Here is a 16,378-nt window from a genome sequence, read left to right on the forward strand (position 1 = left end):
GCAAATTGGCATCCTCATACATAACAAGAAATTGTGTAAATCCCTTTTTTCCTGCCCTTGGAGTACAAAATTTTTATTCTGTATGACAGGTGTGGGCATCCTATCCCCCTGCAAATGTTATTGGAATACATGCACCATAATTCATTACAATTAGGCATGGGAATGCCAGAATTCCAGAGTTTTTAACCAAGAAATTGAAGTTGTTACAAGAGTTTTCAGATGCACACAGATGGGAAACGATGGCTCTGTTGGCCATTATTTTCCATAGAAAAAGACAGAGGAAATGGGTTGGAGTGGCTAAATTTCATTGAAATTACAAAGGATTAGAGGACTGGTAGTCTGTCTGCCCACTAGGCTCTTTACAGGGTGTGTCTCAAAAAAGCTATCAGTCCCCTAATTCCTTGTGGTTGTCCTACCTATTTCCTGTTTCCTCCTCAGTGAAAGTTGGAGCCTTAATTCCCCTCCATGAGTAACTGAAAACTTGCATGAGGACATTGATTTCTTTTCTAAAACCCCAAGGATTATGGCTGAAGGAATTCCTGGTAAATTCTGGGAGCTGAAGTCCAAGAAATACAAAAGCTCTATGTGTATTGGCAATTGACTATACTTCTTGTGGCTGAAAGGAATTCCCCAATTGCTCTGTACAGGTAAAAGAGCCAGAGCTCTAAGACATCTTGCAATCACATTTCTACAGGGTTTGGACACTACCTGAAACAACATCTTACTTGGGGACTGGGAGTCATCTCCAGGCATAGAAGAGCAATAACATTGCAAATGCAACAAACCTCAAACAGAACTTTGCCCTTAAAATGGCACCCTTAACATTTTTCCAAAACATGTTCTATACCTGAGAAGTGAGCCTAATTTGAAGAAGGCCAGTGTCTCATTTGATTTAAATGACCAACCTCCACTGCTGGCTTGTAGGAATTTCTTCTTGCCAAGAAGAGTGGTAGCTCTCTAGATCAAGTGTAAATATGCTGGTTTATCTGAAAATCCATAAAGCCAGGATTGTCTACTGTTTGTGGTGGTGTACTTTATCTCATACATACATACATACATACATACATACATACATACATACATACATACATACATACATACATACATACATACATACATACATACATACATACATACATACATACATACATACATACATACATACATACATATGGGTGATGCTGGTTACAAGAAACATGTAACTCCTTTATTACAACAGTTTCACTGGCTGCCAGCTTGTTTCTGGGCCCAATTCAAAATCTTGGTAATTACTTATATATCTTTGGTCTAGGCTGCCTGAAGGATCATATCTGCCTACATGAGGCTTCTCAGGTCTTAAGATCTTTAGAGTAGGCCATTGTGGCAATCTCCTCTGAAGCCCCTATTCCCTCAGGCTTTCATGAGGTTCTTGCCCTTTTTTCTTTGCTGCCACCAGGTATTGCTGCCTTAATACCATTTAATCATGGAGACGTGTACTTTTAAAACTTAACTCAATTTATTAGATCAGGGAAGTTAACACATGATTACTATTCAATAGGTAAATCACAGGTTGCTAATCACTTGTATTTGAATCAGTCCTACTTTGACTTTAAAATTGTATTAACACTCTGTTCCATTCAGTGTTCGTTCGTTCGTTTAGTCGTTTAGTTGTGTCCGACTCTTCGTGACCCCATGGACCAGAGCATGCCAGGCCCTCCTATCTTCCACTGCTTCCCAGAATTGTGTCAATTTCAGGTTGGTTGCTTCGCAGACACTGTCCAGCCATCTCATCCTCTGTCGTCCCCCTCTCCTCTTGCCGTCACACTTTCCTAACATCAGCGTTCTTACAGATCTCTAACTCACTCTTAGTTCCCTTTTAAGTTTCACACTGTCTCTCATTACCAGAATCTCTCCTCATACTCCATACAGCAGCCTTTATATTCAGCCCCCTCCCCCCTTGGCTCCACCTTCTGCCCTCTCATTGGCTCCTACTCCACTGTTCTGCTGTGACGGACAGGTGAGGGCAGGGCTGTTCGCTACAGCCATTTTCTCAGTTCCTTCACTGGCACATCTGGTGGGAACACGAGAGAGGTCCCTTTCAGTGGTTGCTCTCAAACTGTGGAACACATTCCCCTGGAAACTCTGTTTGGCTCCTCCATCTTATATTTCAGGCCAGCTTTTAAGCAATAATGAGGGTTTTAGAAGTGCTCCATCTATTTTTTGAAAAAAATGTTTTTCGAATATTTTTAATCGTGTGTTTTTAATTGTGTTACATACTTTTTTTAGTGTATTTCTTATTGGGTTTTTAATAAAGATTATTGTGGGATTTTAGTTGACTGTGAACTGCCTTGAGAGAAAGGCGGTATATAAAATAAATTAAATGCTTCCAACCCCCCCCCCCTCTGATTTATGAATCTGGGATATTGTGCTTCTAGGTCCTTAATTCAAATGTCTGCAAAAGATCTTGCCCATGTTGCCAGCAGGAAAAAGGATGGCAAACTTTGCATAGCAAAAGGCAACCTGAACATTGATGACACCCATGTCAGTAGTCAAGGTGGTCTACAGCAGTGGTCCCCAACCTTGGGCCTCCAGAAGCTTTTGGGCTACAACTCCCAGAAGCCTTCACCACTGCCTCTGCTGGCCAGGATTTCTGGGAGTTGAAGTCCAAGAACATCTGGAGACCCAAGGTTGGGGACCACTGGCAGGATGTTCACTGCCATTCACAAAGAGGGACTAAGCAAGGGGAAAAGCCCAGAACCTGACTACTCTTTTCATTGGACCATAAAGGACTCCACAGTAGTTATGTCCACATTCACAATGTAAATGTAACCACAGATAAGGTATTTTTCTTTTCTTTCTCAACTGGAAGTCTTTTATACAATAGGTGAAAAAAAACACCCTCTTCAGTAGATATTCGGGTGTGGGCAACCTGCTGGATGTGTATCCAAGACAGTTAGAGCTTTCAAAGTAATAATCACCAGCCATTGTGCTTTGGAAACATCTCTGTTTCCTCTTCACATTTTATTTATTTTTAGCATCAGACAATGCAAATCTCTGTTCCCAGCTACACTGAAAACCAGTTCAAGTGCTCTGTGCATGAGTGGCTGAAATAATATACCTTATTTATTTACTTTGCACTTTGATTTCAAATATAGTCAAGGGAAGCAAGTACAAAATTAGCATAGATACAGCAAAATACATTTGGGGGTGGAACAATTCACAAAATACGGATAACAATGTGCAGATAAAGCATAGCCTTTGTCTTTCAGTATGATAGGCTATAACAATATGAAGACTGACTATTAAGTCTCAGAGAGATATTATAACATATGCAAATGATAACTAGAGAGTAGTAACATATTAGAAGAATAGTGCAACCTATATTTTATATTATAATTTTAAAGACTATAAGATGGAAGTAATGCGTATGCGAATTTTGCCTTCAGCTCCTACATTAAGTTAATTAGAATCCGTGGTTTGTACTGCAGGGTGAGAACAAAATACAATTTTTAACTTCCATTTTTATTACTGCTGTACTAAAGATTTTACTAATATCTATAAAACACACACATTCTCTGGGATTTCTTTGACCCTAGGCTCTTAACGCTTAAAACACCTCCTTTGGAGGAACAAAGCAAAACCTGAGGAAGAGCCCTAATCTTTTGTCAGCCTTTAGGCAGTCTTCATTTAAGAAACACAGCGCAGTGGAAGGAAAATCAAATCAAGCCAGCAGAATCACAGTTTACTGGCACATTACTATAATGTTCTTCCTGGATGCAAGTCTATATTTCATAGTTTACTTCACAGCGCATAACTGAGTCTCAGGAAAGAAAACAGTTTGCTAGGTATTTTTAACTAAGCAGCTGACATGGGTGGTTAAAAGCACCAAGTTCCTTTCACTGCAGATTTCAGGATACTTCAGGGTAAAGTGTTTTTTAGACTGAACATTTTCAAGCCTTTTTTTAAAAAAAAAGAATGGCCCACTAATAAAACCATGGGGACCCTCTGCTTATCCATTATTTCAGGCTTTCATTTGGGAAGAGGGAATGCTTTTCATAAAGACCACATTCAGTGAATGATCAAAGCCCTGCTCTTAGATATTTCGATGATCTAGTGGCCAAAAGGTGCCTGTCAAGATTAATTGGTGGGCTCACAGTAAGGAGAAATACAGGTGATCCTGTAGAACACTCCCCCCCCCGTGTCCCCATCTTCTTCCAGCTCCTTTAAACTGGATTAGCATTCTTTTGAAAAAAAATCAAGCTTAATAGGTGTCAGAAGAATAAGGAAGCCTACTAGAAAACCAATCTATTAAGGACTACCAATAAAGACAGCTGGGGAAAGCAATTATTGCAAAGCCAGAGTAGGGAGAGTAAATTTGCTACATTACTCATTGTAAAGATACAGGATTCTTAGATCTCTAGCAAAAGGATCCAGTTATCTTATACTGTCTACACTAGTGGATTTGCTGCTTGTAATGATGCAAAGTCTAGGCTGGGATTTACTTGGCCATTGAAAACTCCTGACTTTAGTCTGGCTTCTCATTCTAAAGTCAGATTTATCATGGGAAAACTGTTATCCATGGTGTTAAATATGTGTATCATTTAAAGTGCTTATTGCTCATGAAACAGCAGCTGGAGGCAGTAGGATGGAAGCCTGGGTGCAGGAGATCAACCCATTCCCTCAAACAAAGCAAAACAAAATAGAACAGCACCCTTCCTAGTTGTTAATTAATGCACAGAACAAAAGCCGTGCCTTCTAAATGCTTGCACACATCATACCTACTTGGGTCTCCAAGCAGAGACTTCGCTGCTCTTAGTGTGCCCATTCCTGCTTATGTACACACTGTCCCATGTAAATATAAGCAGACACAACATGTTAAATAATCACTATCTAGCAGAATTTGGAGTGAGAGGGAAGAAGGAAAATCCCTCCTGGGATTTACCGTAATGTCATACCCCAGAACCTACGGGCAAAATGGATCAACTGTGTGCCTAGGTGGGTGGGGTGGGGAACTTTGGCCTTCCAGGTATTTCAGGTGACAGCTCCCAAAAGATGAGGTTGGATTGTAGGTGTTGGCCAAATGGGGTGGAATTGTAGGATTTGTAGAGCAAAATATCTGGATAGCCCAGGGCTTAGGAAGACAATATTCAAACTCTAATGTAGAATACTTGGAAAGGGATAGCGCTCTAAGTGGGGAAGAAGGAATGTGGAATTCCTAAGAAGGACTGACTCTTGAACCTGGCAGACATTTCCTATCAGGAAATGGGTGTTAAGAAAGACTGCATCACCAAAATGTGCCCCTAAGCTTCTGAGAAGTTGTTAACATTATGGACTTTTCTTCTTTCCCCCAAAAGCCTTTCCCTTTCTCACTTCCTTCTCTGGTTGGCTGACTTCATGAGCGAGTGTGAGAGGTTTTGTTCTGGGTTTTTCTGAAGGCCAATGCCGGAGTAATATCACAATTCCACAGATCGTTAAGTACCCAGCAGTGATCCGCATACATATAGCAAAAACGAGAGCATTATATGGGCTACTTTGTTGAAGAGAAAGGCTGGGAGAAACAGAAGCTTGAATTGGTGGAATAATCCACGATGCCTGAAGAATACTGATCCAGAATGAAACACAACAATTTTTTACCTTTGCGAAATGTAGTGTTAAGACATATAACAGACACATAAGCTAGTATTCCCACAGGAGAGGCAGCTTCTCTTACTGTAATGGAAAAGTTATTTTCCTTTGCACGTTATCAGAAGGAAATATTGTATACGTGTGTAGCCATCTCTAAGTATGAAATATTTAATCAGCCTCCTGGGTGAACTGCGAGATGCAGTAGCTTCTTGGCAGATGGGGATTGAAGTAGGTGTATTGGGTATCACAACTTGACAAAAACTTATTTCCAGAGCACTACACTTTGTCTGAAGTGGCCTAGGAAAACAGGGGTTCATGCAGCAATGGTCACCTGAGGTTTGTTGTGGAATGCTGACTGGTCTATGATCCACAGCTGGAGTGACAAGCAAAACTGGTGTCAAAGCGGCAGGTCTAGTAGGAGCTAAGCTAGAGGTGAGAAGATAGCAAGGAGCTGGGCATAATGACCAGTATGCTACCAAGCTTCCACCAAGTAGGAAGTCCCACGCGTCTGCTGACACAGGATCCCACCACTTGTGCAAGCACTGCCATTTTCCTGTTGCACAAGCAGAAGGACTGGCATGTCTGCAACAGCAATGCTTGTGTATGTGGTACAGTTCCATGTCACTATGCTGGTGAAGATTCTGTTCAGCAGAACATCAATAGGATTCTGGAGAAGGAGAGTGAAAAGCCTCTGAAGGGATTCACTTCACATCTAAAGAAAACATAGAGAAGGGGTGTTCATTGCCTTTTTGGTTAAGCTTGAGACATGGGAAGGAACAAATGCCTGCATCTGATAATGTGAGTAGTATTTGCATTCCTTACAAGATGAGCCAGCCCGATTTATGTTTGCTTCTGCCTGGAAGCAGGAGAGGCACCCAGGATTGAGATCTCTGTGCACTTCCAGCAGCAAAATGTTGTACCCTCTAAATTTTGGTTTCTTGGACCCCATTTGCTCCACCCTAGATACAGCTCCATACCTTCCTACGCATGAAAGGTGGCAGTCTGATGATGAAGGCCCTTCGTGTCCATTGGAACCCTGTCTTTCCAGGGCAGCCTCTCCTAAAGAGCCTCCATGGATAGTAGCAGCTGTCTGATTCAGATGGCTGCTCTCCATGCATAGCAAGTGGAAACAGAGGGGGAAGGGCATGGTTCCTCTCCTTGCATGTCTCATCTACATGAAGCAAATGCTGGCAAGAGGACTCAAGGGAGGTATTCATCCACTCACTGTTAGCTCTCCACATTGCAATGCTAGGTTTTACACGTTTTAAACAGCATGGTTATTACTGATCCCATGCCTGGTTGCAATTGTATTATTTTGTGGGAAGGGGGAGTTCTCCATGGTGCGGCTGCTTTCATTTTTATTTTGATGTCATGCTGAATCCCATCCCCAAAGGTATTTCATGTTTATGGCTTTCTCAGGGTATAGTTGACCCCTCAAACCAGACCAATTCAGTAGTCTTTTTTTTTGTTATTAACAACCCATAAATTTGAAACATGAAGGGCTTAAAGAGCCATTGTGAGGATGAACATGATATGGATTGTAAAACACTTGACATATGAAAAGGGCTGTATAAAAGATAAATCATAATAAAATTATCTGCTGTGAAGAAAAAGCAAGAACTGGAGAGGCAGTAGAAACATGAGTGGAATGTACCAGGGAACCAGGGAAGCAAGCAAGCAAGGAAGGGATTTATTACTTTACTATTAAGCTAAGATTAGGAAAGGGTAGACATAAATTCACAGAATCCTGAAGTCATGGATTCATCTTTACATGTATTCAAGGGTACGTCTAAAACACATTAAGGCCCCTTGCAATTTCTTGTCAATGGACGGCTTACAGCTGTATTTATATCTTCACCTGGCAAGGAGTCTACCACCCTGTACAAAGATTTCAACCGCTTCAAATGGCAGTCACTGCAGAATAGACTTGCCAGTTTATTAAAGCAGGGAGCAAATAAGTAGCCTTTTCTGCCTACATTGCTGATTTGCACTGCAGCCCTCATCAGTGAAAGGACTCAATTAGATTTCTCTCCAGGGATACTATTTTAAAGCAGTGATACTTGAGACAGACTCCCTTCTTTCAAGACTGCTCAGAGGATCTTCTCTGCCAGGGTTCCCATCGGCTGCCTATTAATTTATCCTCCCCCCTGTGTTGCCTGTTTTGAATCTTGACTACTGATTGAGGCCTTCCATTAGCATATGAGAACACAACAGGCTTAATAGCTGGACTACGTGCAGCTCCTCAGAGGGTCTCTAAAACACAGACCTGCAGCAGGGCTCCTGCAGGCTGGGAAAGGAGTGAAGAGTTCTTAGGTGTCAGGGTGGCATCTAACATCTCAGAGATTTGTTCTGCTTCTCTAGGTCTCTAGGTAGGGAGATGAATCTCAGGGTGAGTAGTATTGTAGGTAGAAATAATTTGATTTTCCTATGTGAGATGGCTTTAAAGCCTGGGCATCTATCTCCAACTATTCCTGGCTGATGCCAAGGCTTATTGGTTAGGAGATGACTACACTGATAATACAGGAATTGCTCTAGGATTGGGATGATCAAATTAGTATTATTTTCTGTTGATTTTACAAAATGCAGTTCAATGTGAATCGGCCCAGAGTTTTCTCTCCCCATCTCTATTTTCCCCTCTGTTGCTGGGGCTTCTACTCCCCCCCCCCATCAAATGATTTTGCATTGGTTCAGACAGTGTAAGGGATGGGATGAGGAGAGAGGAGGCAAGATAAGCACCCCTTATCTTCAGACATTTTCTTTCTTTTAAAAAAAAGGCTTGGCATCAGTGCTGAATGTTGCACTAGAGCACCTAGGAAACAAGAAACACACAGAGAGAATGAAACAGAAGAAGAGGAAATTGTTGATTGGTCCTTATTTGCAGAATCCTGAAGTCATGGATTTTGTACCTGTGCATCCTGTAAATCTGGATGGCTTCATCAGAAGCAGCCTTAAGAACCTGCAAACAATGACTGATTGACAATTTCCACTTCTCTCTGCTGACACATATATGGTGGACTAAGCCGAATTCAATTCTTCAAAAATCTATGAATTATGAATGTGGGATTTTGTGTTCCTTTTGAATCCATGATTCAAAATGCTAGGAAATAGCTTGATATTGCTGAACAATATCTCACATTCATGAAGCATAGGTCATTTGAAGAATTGAATTCACAGTGGATCAATGCTCATTTTTTTCTGCTGTGTGGTCACACCTTTAGTATGAAAGTAGTTGTATATGCATTTCCCTGTACTTCGTGATGGGTTCACTACTGCATCCACCAGCTCTCTCTTTAGCCCTCCTCCAATACTCCTGGCTTTGTGGCACCTTGGCACTGACCTGCAGTACCATTAGAGCAATGCAGACAGCAGAACACCAGCATCAAAACTCATCAGCCTTCTTGTTGCACAGCCCCTGGAAATAACACTGCAAAGCCTGAAGAAACAGCTTTCCCTCTCAACTCTTGCTTGCTCTCCCTATGACATCACAAGGGTCAGCATTCTGATATCTAATTTCAGCCCTGGAACCTCCAGGAATGGAATGCTACTGTTTTGACAGTCCTAGAACCAAGAGAGAATAACATCTGGAGAATGCAGGTTGTGTACTTTACTATGGCTAAATACAACATATCTGCACACTCACCCAAATGTACCTTTGCTTTTGAAAAAAAAGTTGACTTCCTCAGCATTCTGGGGTGGGCGGGTGGGCGAAATATCACCTTTAAGTGGAAGTGGTGCAGGGCATAGACTGATGTTGTGGTAAAAACAATTGTAGCTTTAAGCAATCAACTAGTGAATCGAGTTTCACTGTTGCTGTGTAACTCACTCACTTTGAAACATGTACCTTGATGGATAAATAATAAGTTGCATTGGATCAGCAAGCCAAGCTGCAATATAGGAACATAGGTTTGTAGGACAACTTGGAAAGTTTCTTTATAAAATTACTAAGTTACAGTTTCAGGGCCTCAGTGGTAGATAATCATTGTTATACTTGCCGTTTTGAAGGAACTCTTTTTATTCTCATTTCTCAAAAATTATTAATTTAATTACTTTTACTTACTTTAAAAAAATCTGAGCACAGCAACAATTGTGGGCCAGCACTTGGACTAGATCACTGGTTCTTAACCTTGAGTTACTCAGGAGTTTTGGACTGCAACTCCCAGAAGCCTTCACCACCAGCTGTGATGACTGGGGTTTCTGGGAGTTGCAGTTCAAAAGCATCCGAGTAACAAAGGTTAAGAACCACTGAACTAGATTATACTGCAGTCTTATGGCTCAGATGTCAGTGAGGCAAGAATCTGTTCCAGTTTTAGTCTCAACGATAGGGTTTAGCTTCTTGGATAGCAACTGTAAAGTCTGGATCAATATCCAAACCGGATTCACTGCCGCACTGAAGCCATTGAAGCCATCAGCTTCCCCTGATGAGTGATATTGTTCCTTCATCATTTGGTGAGGCAACACCCTAAGGCCTTTGTATTTATAGAAGTCACTTTTAAAAGTTGCAACTTTAGTGTGGTTGTACAATTACAAATGTAAGTTATAATTCCATCATACCTTTTCTATTGGAAAAAGAAACAAACTAGAAATAATGTGTTATATGTAACACATTACTTACACATTACTTACAAACTCTGGCTTTTATCGTTTGTTCTGGATAAGCAGAGCCTGAAAAAGAGGAAACCACACACCTTCTCCAGTGCTAAGATGGTTTGTGTTATGGAATCATTCTCGTCCCAGCCTTGACAGCACAGTGCTCTTAGGTGTCTTCTCAGAAGCACATCACATTCAGTTCAGTGGGACATACTTGTAGTAATGGAAGAACAGATCCTGAAGCTGAGGCACCAGTACTTTGGCCATCTCAGGAGAAGAGAAGACTCCCTGGAAAAGACCCTGATGTTGGGAAAGTGTGAAGGCAAAAGGAGGAGGGGACAACAGAGGAGCAGATCATTGGACAGTGTCAACGAAGCTACCAACATGAATTTGACCAAACTCCGGGAGGCAGTGGAAGGTGAGGTAGGGTACTAGAGGATAGCCTATTTGGAGCCCTTGAGTAGTCAGCTGTGGTCCATAGGCCCCCCCCTTTGCCCACCCTTTGTATAAATTTGCAGCTGTAATCTCCAGCAGGAATTCCCAGAATGTCTGTAGAATTCATGAGCAGCAATTTTCTTACCGAGGGAAAAATGTGCAGTGCTTTTAACCCTCCTTGATCAGAAAATAAATCTCAAGGACAATAGCAATATATGCTGATGCCTCCAAAGCTGAGCTTTCAAGTCTGCTTAGGGGAAGGAGGGGGAACAGAACCACAAGGGGTTCCCTCTCTACTACCCTCAGACTGTTCATTTTGTTTTTAGCTCATGAGTTTTAGACGTGTTAGATTCCTAGATTTTCCTGTATGCTGATGTCAAAAATAGAAGTGATGTTGCAGTATAAATGTATGTGTATATACAGTATATGTATGTGAAAATCCTAACTGTGAAAAGCTGACTTCAAAAAAAAAAAAAAAAAAAAAAAAAAAAAAAACCTCTCAGAATCCCCCAGCCATCAGGGCCATAACCATGTGTGCACACACACAAGTGCACACAATTAAATTTATGGCTTTTGATGTAAAAGGTAATCATTCCCTGAAGTCTGAGCTGTGACTGAGAACATTTCCAGACAAGACGAAATTTCCATTTCTCTTTCTGTTGATCTTCATCATGCAGAAGCTTGGGGCTTACTAAGACCCTTATCCAAACGTCACTTTCAAAAGCCAGGAAAAAAAAGAGCTTCTTTTCAGGAAATTCTAGAACTCCTTTAATAAGAAAACCATTTTGCTGTAGGAACTTATCTTTTAGAGATTTTTTTTGTGGTCCCCTCTATGTGTCTTTGTCTACTAGCCGAATGCAAATTGAAAGCTTCTAACCTGGAAACTCTGACTATGGAAACAAACCTTATATGAAACTCCATAGTACTATGTAGTACTGCATATTCTGCTTCCTGGAAGAAACTGATACACACTGGAACCACACCTTGCAAGAGGGATAAAAAAGGACAGAAACGGCCTGTCCACACTGGCATATAGATATGATATATAGATCACTGGTGGCATACTTTGGATTGGGGGAAAAAAGACCTTGCCCACAAATGTGTCTTCTTAGAGCAACCCATCTTTCCTTTTTAAGATCTGTTGCACATCCTTCTGGGCCAGCAGTAGGATATGCATTCCTTTTGGCATGCTTGTTGTTTTGTCTGGGGATAGCAGCCTCCAGCAGCCTCCACCATCATGGCTGCAGAATCTTAGGGAGGAGCAAGGAGGTGAGGGGAGGAGAATGAGCGAAGGGACACTGGAAGGGAGAAAATGGAACACCACTGATAAAGGGAAAGAGGAGCAATGTTAAAAATAATTTCACTTCCCCTGACCCTCCATGGAGGATCAGGGGAAGCACTTAATTCATAGCTGATGAGGCTACAAGGGGTCATTTACTGTTTGGATGGGAGGAGCATGGCAAATAGCACATTTTTCCTGACCTCAGCAGATCCTTTGTGCCCTGATCCACCCCACATTGAAAATGGCCAGTATGGACAGGCTGAAGTCATTCTAAGTGTCTCTATACCAGTGGAGATAAGGGGAACTTATAAGGCTTTGGAGAGAATACTGATATAATGAGTGACAAATCAAATATCTTGTGGAAAACAAATGTATCATTTAAAAGGGTTGTTTACAAATCCAAAAGTAAGAGGACTTTATCATGCAGCTTCAAGGAAACCAACACAGAAAATAATACATAATGGGAAGGAAACCTTAGGTAGAGCCTGATGAGGACTGAGTGCCTTCAGAATGCTGCTTAACCATGGAGTGAAACGTCCTCCCCTCACCCCCAAAAAACAGGGAGTAGGAGGTAAAATGAAGTGTCTGGAATATTGAACAGGAAATGCAGCAGTTTATTCCAATTTCCAATTACAACACAAGCGAAGACAGCTTTTCAGACCCTGGCCTGGGGCCAACTCCTCAAGTTTGAATCTGTTTTTTTGAGTTTTCCTAGAGATGGACAAAACCCATTTTGGTGTGGCATTTTCCCAGCTTTTGTATTTCCCCCCTCATTATAAAAGGATGTAATGCTCCTCCTGGGGCTTAGTTACTGGAAGTAAGAGGGTTATGGTGAAATAAATAATAATAAAAACATTTATCTTTGGCCCTTCCCACCATGATGCTTCCTTTATGTTTGTCATCAAAGCGACCAACATGAATTTGACCCAACTCCTGGAGGCAGTGGGAGACAGGAGGGCCTGGTGTGCTCTGGTCCATGGGGTCACGAAGAGTCGGATACAACTTAACGACTAAACAACAAAATTGTTTATGTTATTCTCTTATGATCCTTTCTAATGTTTTGTAAGGTTGGCCAGAATTATTACTCCCCTTCCTGCAGATGTGGGGGGGGCATGGAAAGAAGCTGAATGTCAGTGGCTTATTTAAGGCTATCTCACTGGTTTGTGACAACAAGCTGATTCCTGATTTCCCTCCCACTTTCTTTTTCTTTTTTAAATTTTATTTTTATAAACTACAGCATAAAATACATAAAACGAAATACAAATCAACTGTGTTCCCCACCACCCTAGTTGGGATCTCTTGCAGTAATCGTCTTCTTCCATTGTCTTTATTCTTCTTCTTCCTTTATTGTCCTCTTCTCCAGAACTGCATTGATTCCTGATTTGGAACTTTCCCTTTTCCTCTTGTTAACACATATTCAAGAAATCTGCCCCATATATCATAAAAATTATTAATTTTATCTCTCCTTTCTTAACTTTTAAATTAGAAGTTAATTTATCATTTATAGCAACGTTCCATATTTCATTATATCATTCTTCCATTTGAAATTCACGTTTTGATTTTCAATTCCTGGCTATTATTAATCTGGCTGCTGTTAATAAATTGCTAATCAACACTCTGGTCATCATATCATATTTCACATTTACAAATATTGATAACAAAGCTATCTCAGGATTAAATTATATATCTCTTTCACATATATCAGTTAATTATTTAAAGATTAGTTTCTAAAATCTTTGTACTTTTACACATTCCCACCACATATGAAAGTATGTACCAATTTCCTTCTCACATTTTCAACAGACATTCAGATATTTAGAGTTAATTTTATTCAATTTTATTGTTGTCAAATACCATCTTAAACCTAGTTTTACAAATTTTTAAATAAAAAATATGATTGTGAAGAAAGTGGATGGGGAAAGCAGGAATCAAAGTGCTTTGAACCCTGCCTTCCCCCTCCACTTGCTAAGCAGGCTTAGCAAGAAAGGGGAAAGCAGGGATCAAGGCAGTCATGCAGTGCTTTGATCCCTGCTTTCCCCCTCCACTTGCTAAGCCTGCTTAGATTTCTTAATTTTGGGTTAGAAAAGTGGGGGGGGGATCTTATACATGGAAAAATACAGTATTGTTTGTTTATTGCCATCTTTCTGCCACATGCTGTTATTTGAGACCGTTCCCAAGTAAATAAAAAGCCATTAAAGTAACAACAGTACATAAACAGCAACAGCCGCAGTGACAGATAAAAACAATCCCATATCTCAAAGCAGCAGTAATCCAAGCCGCACCAGCAATTCACAGGCCGTAACAGACAACTATCACCTCCAGAAACAATGCTTAATAAGTCACTAACAACGATACCTACTAATTAATACAACATAGGCTACTGACAAAAAAGCACTAGCAACAGGGGAACCGTCGCCTGGTGTGCAAAAAGGATAGTCAAGTTACTGAACGCTCACATATTATCAAGGCACATGCACGCTAGTGCACATGTATGCATGCACACACCCTCCCCACATGCACAATGCCCGCCTGCATCTTTTGTGTGCATATGCTGACATGTTGGTCTTGGCAGAAAGACCTGCTGCAAAACCCTTCTCAGCTGGTGATGCTTGTAAGTTATTGTCAAGGATGCCTTCAGCTGAATCTAGGCCTTCCTCAGTCTTTTTCTATTAGCAGAAATAAATGCTAAATAACCCCATAGAGGCGCACAAGCTGTGTGCCTCAGTGAGTCTCCAGAGACTCCTCTCTAGCTTTTCTGTATGAAATGTGTGCTTTGGTAAATCGTAACTCACCACCATGTTGCTTCTGTTATGTTTACTTGCCTTCTGCAATAATATGTTAATATAGTTCACTGGGGGGTTTATGAGAGTTCTATTAAAAAAAACACACAATTGGTTCAGCATCAGTGGTGGCCACTGTAGTATGTGGATTATAGAAAAGGTCACCATCCTCCAGGATTAGCATGTGAAGGTTTCCTTACCTTTTATGATGGTATACAGAGACAGGAAGGGAGGAAATTCTAAACAGAGACAAAGGAAATGCCGATTAGTCTCTTTAGGCCAGCTTACCAGTGGATTTGTAGAGAAAGAGTTCTAGCCTAAAGGATTAAACTCTCATCTGTTTGTGTGCTGACTGAAGCAGGCAGAATGATCCCAGAGCCTGCCCTTCTTTGTACTTAAAATAATCTGGAAAGTTTCCATATTGGTAATACAAGAGGCATACAATGCTTTGTAAACAGTAGGACTGACGTATACACAATGATCTTTATGATAATCGAATAGAGAAGAACACAGAATTTCTTAAGGCTTACATGGCCTTGGCTTCATTTTACCATCCATTTATTCTCCAGTAGCCCAGTGAAAGTCAATGAAACATCTTTGGAATGAGAAAGGTATGGATTATGTTTGAAAGCATGAGAATTTACTTTGGGCTGAAGGAAGAAACTAAATGAATTCCACATATGAGATATATTAAGTTTTTAATTTAATCCATAAAATTTCATTTTAATATATTTAATTGTAAACCAATTGCATCTTTAAATATTTAAGAAAATCAGTTCCACAGAATCCTAGTTTATTTGTTTTCTTGTTGTAAAAGACCTCCAACATTGCAAAAGCTAGAAAAACAGATAGTGCTGATTTCCAAGCTTAAACAGCTGGGTAACTTATTTTAAGTTACCCAGTAAAGCTGTGAAGGCAAGAGGAGAAGGGGACAACAGAGGATGAGATGGTTGGACAGTGTCATTGAAGCGACCAGCATGACTTTGACCAAACTCTGGGAGGCAGTGGAAAACAGGAGAGCCTGGCGTGCTTTGGTCCATGGGGTGACAAAGATTCGGACATGATTTAACAACTAAACAACAACAACCCACTAAAGAAAGTGGGGAGAATTTATTTAAATATCATGCTGGAGGACAGCTTTGTGGATACCCTAGACTGCCAGAAAGACAAACAAGTGGGTTCTAGATCAAATCAAGCCTGAACTATCTCTGGAGGCAAAAATGATGGAACTATCATGTCATAATTTGGGCACATAATTAGAAGGCAAGATATTTTTTTTGGAAAAGACAATAATGCTGGAAAAGATTGAAGGCATCAGGAAAAGTGGATGGCCAGATAGGAGATGGATTGACTCCCTAAAGGAAGTCACAGGTTTGAGTTTACAATTGCAGAGTAGGGCTGTTGAGGACAAGACATTTTGGAGGTCTCTCATTTATAGGGTTGCCATGTCAGAGGTGATTTGACAGCCTGTAACAACTGTTTGTTTTTCAAATGTGAATGGCAGACATGCAAAAGAGGAAGGAAGCAGCAGGCCCAGAAGAAAGCCACTGGTCATCATCCTTAACTTACTCAATACATGTACCTCAGAACTTGAGGAAATGCCTCAGCAATTTATACAGTAGTTATTGTAAGAAATACTATGTAATACTATCTATGTAGTTGCACCAACACAATAGTTGTGTAAAATGTC

This window comes from Pogona vitticeps, chromosome 3 (genome assembly GCF_051106095.1).
Source record: "Pogona vitticeps strain Pit_001003342236 chromosome 3, PviZW2.1, whole genome shotgun sequence".
In the NCBI taxonomy this organism is placed as follows: domain Eukaryota; kingdom Metazoa; phylum Chordata; class Lepidosauria; order Squamata; family Agamidae; genus Pogona; species Pogona vitticeps.